At 50.0% G+C, this 6,246-nt stretch overlaps 1 long non-coding RNA gene across 1 annotated transcript; it reads right to left on the bottom strand.

Moving 5' to 3' along the window:
* Positions 1–1,361: 1,361 nt before the first annotated feature.
* On the bottom strand, positions 1,362–6,246 carry LOC125400123 (uncharacterized). The gene is made up of 3 exons (XR_007231883.3): positions 5,840–6,246; positions 2,807–2,902; positions 1,362–2,705 (listed from the first exon to the last, which is right to left on the bottom strand). It is a non-coding gene; the product is annotated as an uncharacterized LOC125400123 (long non-coding RNA).

Raw genomic sequence — 6,246 nt, 5'->3', positions numbered from 1 at the left:
TATTTTTATTATTGTCCATGTGTGTGTTTGGTGTGTAGTGTGTAATATGTGTGTATGTGTAGTGTGTGATTTGTGTGTAGTATATGTGTGGTGTGTGAGTTTGGTGTGTGTGTATATGAGCGTGAATGTAGCATGCATGTTTTGGGGTGTAGGTATATGAGTTGTGTGTGTAGTGTGGTATGTAAGTGTGTAGTGTGTGATTACAGGCATGTACCACTATAATCAGACAGCATTTTTATTTTGAACAAGAAGAAACCAAGGCGGCTCAGAGATGACATGAGTCATTTGGAGCGCCCCTCCCCAACAGAAAGAACTGGGGGCTGGGGATCTGGCTGGCTCCAGAACTCTTTAATCCTCAGTTGGGTGAGGAATCTCACACTTACTTTCTTTTTTCGAGATAGAGTTTCTCTGTAGCTTTGAAGCCTGTCTTGGAACTAGATCTTGTAGACCAGGCTCGTCTCGAACTCACAGAGAGTTCCTACCTGCCTGCCTCTGCCTCCCGAGTGCTGGAATTGAAGGAACGCACCACCACTGCCTGGTTTTAGCTGCTCACACTTCTGATCATGGTACCTAGGAGGCAGAAGCAGGAGGATTGCTGCAAGTTCAAGGAGCAGCCTGGGCTACAAAGTGAGACAATATTGGGGGAGGGTTGCTTGAGGCTAAAATCATGGGCACTGGCTCTAACACCCTCATCCTGCAGATAGCTGGCTCTAGCGTCCTCATCCTGCAGACCCCTGGCTCTAGCACCCTCATCCTGCAGACAGCTGGCTCTAGCGCCCTCATCCTGCAGACCCCTGGCTCTAGCACCCTCATCCTGCAGACCACTGGCTCTCCCGCCCTCATCCTGCAGACGGCTGGCTCTAGCGCCCTCATCCTGCAGACCCCTGGCTCTAGCGCCCTCATCCTGCAGACCCCTGGCTCTAGCGCCCTCATCCTGCTGACCCCTGGCTCTAGCGCCCTCATCCTGCAGACACCAGAGTCTCACGCCCTCATCCTGCTGACACCTCTACTGCAAAGATAGTCACATGTTCCTAAAACCCAAAAAATCTATACGAAGTGTGGCAATTGCCACCCTCACAGAGTGACCGAGTCTAAGACCAATTGTGATGAGGGCCTAGAGAGATGGCTCAATTGTTAATGACATGTGCTTTTCTTACAGGGAACTTGAGTTCAGTTCCCAATGCCCCTGTTGGGAGGCTCACAACCACCTGTAACTTTGGCTTCAGGGAAACCAATACCTTTTTCTGAGCTACACACACACACACACACACACACACACACACACACACACACGTAAAAATAGTAAAAAAACAAAAACAAAACAACAATCTTTTTTTTAAAAAAAATTTTTGTGACTTATTTAACTTTATTTTATGTGCGTTGGTGTGAAGGTGTCAGATCCCCTGCAACTGGATCTTCAGACAGTTGTGAGCTGCCATGTGGGTGCTGGGAATTAAACTTGGGTCCTCTGGAAGAACAGTCAGTGCTCTTAACCACTGAGCCATCGCTCTAGCCCCCCAAAACAACAATCTTAAAAAGAGGGAGAGGGTTGTAACGAGATGCAAAGTCGTCCAATGTGCAGGGAACCGATTTCCTGAAAGGAGGCGGCAACCTCAGTGAAGCCTCTGCTCAGGGCTGAGCGTGTTGAGCGTAACACAGAACAAGAGGATGCTGGCCCCCAAGAGATGCAAGCATTTTGAACTGGGAGGAGACAGAGAGAAAGGGAGAGGTGATCCAGTCCTGCAACTTTTGGGTTGTGGGAGAAGAAAACGCTGAAGCAGTGGAACAATTTGATGTTTGCAAATAAAATTATCTTTAGTCAAGAGAAAGACTGAGCCTAAAGAGTGGTGTAGTGCTCAGCTTTAAAGCTAGCCCTTAGGTGGCAGAGGCAGGAAGATCTCTGCGAGTTCAAGACCAGCCTGGTCTACAGAGCGAGTTCCAGGACAGGCTCCAAAGCTACAGAGAAACCCTGTCCCAAAAACAAACAAACAAAACAGAAACTCTTTCTGAGCTTCAGGCCAGCCAAGGCTACATAGCAAAACCCGATCTAAGGGAAAAAAAAAAAAGATAAAGATAGATTTAAAAAACAAAATAGGAGGGAGGAAAGGAAGAAGAGAGAGAGAGAGAGAGAGAGAGAGAGAGAGAGAGAGAGAAGGGAATGAAGGAGGGAGGGAAAAGGAAGAGGGGGGAGGAGTCCTTGCTCCTGATGCAGGGTTCCGAGCCTCTGAGGAAGGGCTGTAGGACTGTAGGGAGCTGGACAGGTCACTCGTCCCTGTGAAACCCATCCCTAAGCGACTCTGGAGCCGGTGGGAGCCATGAACTTGACAGGATGGGACCGCTGTGGTTTTCAGGGAGGGCCTCGGTCATCCAAGAGGCAGCTCCAGTATCAAGTCCAGCCTCAGCACGTCCCCTGGCAGGGCCGGGAGAGGGCGTGTCTCAGTGCAGGTGTCTTCAGCCGCACCCTTTCCCTCTCTCACGCCACACCCCGCTGGTTCATAAAGGGCCATGGAGGGGCTTAAGCCCTGGGACGTGGAGACAATCATTAGGACAGGACCTGGCTGTGCTTCTTAGCTCTGCCTGCCGTGCTCACACCCCAGATCCTCAGGTGGGTACCTCCTCAGTTTGGGAAAAGGGCAGTGTGAGTTGGCGGAAGAATCCGAGCCTGCTGGAGCTCCTGCGTGCAGTCTTGTCCCTCTGATGAAAGCCTGGTTCAGCAAACCAGAGCTAAGCTGAGGTGACAGTAGTGTGTGCCTACCCCCAACTCCTGCCATAGTGGAAGAGGGCAGAAACTGAGGGAGGTGCTTACCTGTACCCAGGCCTGGATTTGGAGTGGGAAAACAGTAGCTGGGGATGCTGTGTGACTCCAGGCAAATGCTGCCTCCTCTCTGATCTGTCTTCTCATCTGCAAAGTGGAAAGTTAGGGGATGATCTTTTTCTTGCATGCAGATAACCTCTGCATTAAGCTTTTGGCTGATGATCTCCAGCATCTTCTGTTTTTTTCATGCCACTGACCCAATCTTCAATCCTCTGTACAGTTGTGCTGATTTCTGACCACAAACCCCCAAACTGAGGGCTGGGTACTTTAAACAGGGCTTTGTGGGTCACAGAAACTTCAGAAAATACTAATTCCTTCCTGGGGGCAGCCAAGTCAGTGAAGGAAATGGCTTTGGGCGAGACATACAGCTGGCCTGTGCAGGTCTGGGCTTGCCAACCAATCCCCAGGAGCATGGTGGGCAGAGGGAGCACAAGAGTGCTGGCTGGCTGGCTGCAGGGTGAGTTTGAGCCTGGGAGAGTCACTCTTATTCCTATAGTTCTATACCCCCAGAACCACATACGCTCATAGTAAATGGATATAAAATACATGCAGAGACAGTGATGTGGTTCAGTGGGAGAGCCCCTGCCTAGAATCCCCCAGTGAGGGGCTAGGGTGTGGCTCAGTGGTAGAACCCCTGCCTAGAATTCCCAGTGAGGGTCTAGGGTGTGGCTCAGAGGTAGAGCCCTGCCTAGAATCCCCCAGTGCGGGGCTGGGGTGTGGCTCAGTGGTAGAACCCCTGCCTATAATTCCCAGTGAGGGGCTAGGGCGTGTCTCAGAGGTAGAGCCCTGCCTAGAATCCCCCAGTGAGGGGCTGGGGTGTGGCTCAGTGGGAGAGCACCTGCCTAGCTGATGCATGACCCTAAGGAGCTGGAGCTCAGTCAATGAGACCCCATCTTCAAACCTAGGATGTGCTCAACATGTGTGCACTAGGAGTCAGGCATAAGGAGGGTGCTTATAGGACTCTCTTCTGAGTTAATTGTTTACAAAAACATGATTGGGAAATGAGGCCAGGCCCGCTTCTCTTCCCTCAGCTATAACATCATCTTTTTTTCTCTTGGCCTGTTTGGTTAAGTCTACCTTGCCAAAACAATGAAAATAATCCTGTAATTGTCCCCGGACTGAATGGGAGGGCCCGGTTAGATTTCTTTCCTTGTGAGACAATGACCCTACCACCACCCTCATTCCGGAAGCAGAGGGTTGCTTGGAGGCCCCAAGTGCTGCCTCTGGGGTGAAGTCTCCCTGAGACCAAATTTGAGTATTGATCCCCAACACTGAAATGCAGGGCTGTCTTAGGGGAAATCTAAACACAGCTGGGTGCAGCTCAAGAGGCTGACGCCCTGGGGATTTCAGGGCCAGACTATGCTACATAGCAAGACTTTGTCTCAAAAAGAAGAGGACGGTGGAAAAAAAGGGCCAAGCAGTCATGGCACACACCTTTAATCTCAGCACTCAGAAGGCAGAGACAGGAGGATCTCTGTGAGTTCAAGGCCAGCCTGGTTTACAGGACTACACTGAGAAACCTTATCTCAAAACACACACACACACACACACACACACACACACACACACACACACAAATGGAGGTAGAAGCAAGATGGTCCACTAGGTAACGGTACTCACATCCAAGCCTGGTGACCTCATTTGATCCTTAAAACCCACATGGTGGTGAGAATTGACTGCGGTGGGCATCTCTGACATCTACAAGCATGTTGTGTCACTCACACGCCCGCCTGCACACACAATAAATAAAGGTTGAAGACATCTTTTAAGGACTGGAGCTGTAGGCCAACGCTAGCTGGCATGTAGGAGGCCCTGGGTGTAACCTCTCAGCACACACACACACACACACACACACAAAGAAGGAGACTTCTGAAAATCAAAAACAGTGGCAGGTAACAAGGGGTATTTCATGGTTTATTATGTCAATTATCTATCAGTCAATTGTCTATTGTTTGTTTATGTGTCTATTACAAATCTAATTTTTTTCTGTCCACTATCTTCTATCTATACATCCATCCATTTATCCATTCATCCATCCATCCATCTGTCTGTCTGTCCGTCCGTCTGTCCGTCCATCCACCCCTCCGAGACAGGGTCCTGTGCAGTCCAGGCTGGCTACAAACCTAAGTTGTCAGGGGTGATCTTGAACTCCTGTGGTAGCATGCACCATCATACCTGGTGTTAGGATGCTGGTAACTAAACCCAGAGCTTCATACATGCCAGGCAAGCACGCACAATGGCATCTCGGCCCATGACTGTAATCCTAGCCTTCAGGAAGCTGAGATAGTGAGATAGGAGGATTGCTACAAGTTGAAGGCCAGCCTGGGTTACATGTGAGTTCTGGGTCAAGCTGGATAACACCCTGACAGTAAGATCATCGGAATGAGACCCTATATCAAAAAATGTGGTATGTGTGTGTATTATTTGTATTATTTGATAATATTATTATCAGTCATTATTTGTGTTTTTGATGTGTACGTTACTGAAAATTGAATTTTAGGCATGCAAAGTTAAGTGCTTTACTGAGCCACACACTAGCCCCTTACTGGGGGATTCTAGGCAGGTGCTCTACCAATTAGCCACACCCCAGCCCCTCACTGGGGGATTCTAGGCAGTGGCTCTACCACTGAACCACACCCTTAGCCCCTCACTGGGGGGTTCTAGGCAGGTGCTCTACCATTGACCACGCCCCATCCCCCATTGGCAGACAAAATGTAAACCCTCTATTGCTGAGCTATGCCCCTTGCCCCTCATCGGGGGTTGCTAGGAAAGCGTTCTACCATTATGTTACATTCCCCAGCCCTGTTCTGGTTGTCTGTTTTGAAACAGGATCTCACTAAGTCTCCCATACTGACCTTGAAATTGCTCTGTAGCCTGGCCAGGCCCTAAACATCTCCATTCCCCTGGCTCAGCCTCCCAGGTGTATGGGACAACAGACCTGTGGTCAGCAGGCCTAGCTCCCTGAAGGCCAATTGTTGAGTGCTTGGCCTCTAATTTTATAGGCAAGAAAACGGAGAAGCAGACCTTTGTGGTTCTTAATTCCTGACTGTGCGATGCTCCTTCGTTCTGCTGTTTTCTACAGTGAACTCCTAGAGACTGGCTTCCTGGGTGATGGGCACAGTAGACCAGAGTGCAGCCTGCTGGCTGCTGGCTGAGCTGGCCTGCTGGGGCCAGCTGGAGACACACTGTCTGGAGACAGTGCTGGAGTTCCCAGGCAACAGATAAGAGAATGGAACGGGACCTAGAAGGAAAGGCAGGGAGAAAATAGCTCCAGAAGTCCGCATAGGACCATCAGCAGGTCACCTGCATCTGAATTATCGAGTCTCCTTTAAAACACCATTTTTTTAATCCCAGCACTCGGGAGGTAGAGGCAGGCAGATCTCTGTGAGTTCGAGGCCAGCCTGGTCTACAGAGCTAGTTCCAGGACAGCC

This window comes from Myodes glareolus, chromosome 2 (genome assembly GCF_982192425.1).
Source record: "Myodes glareolus chromosome 2, mMyoGla1.1, whole genome shotgun sequence".
NCBI lineage: Eukaryota > Metazoa > Chordata > Mammalia > Rodentia > Cricetidae > Myodes > Myodes glareolus.
This window is presented reverse-complemented; position numbering and strand designations above follow the sequence as displayed.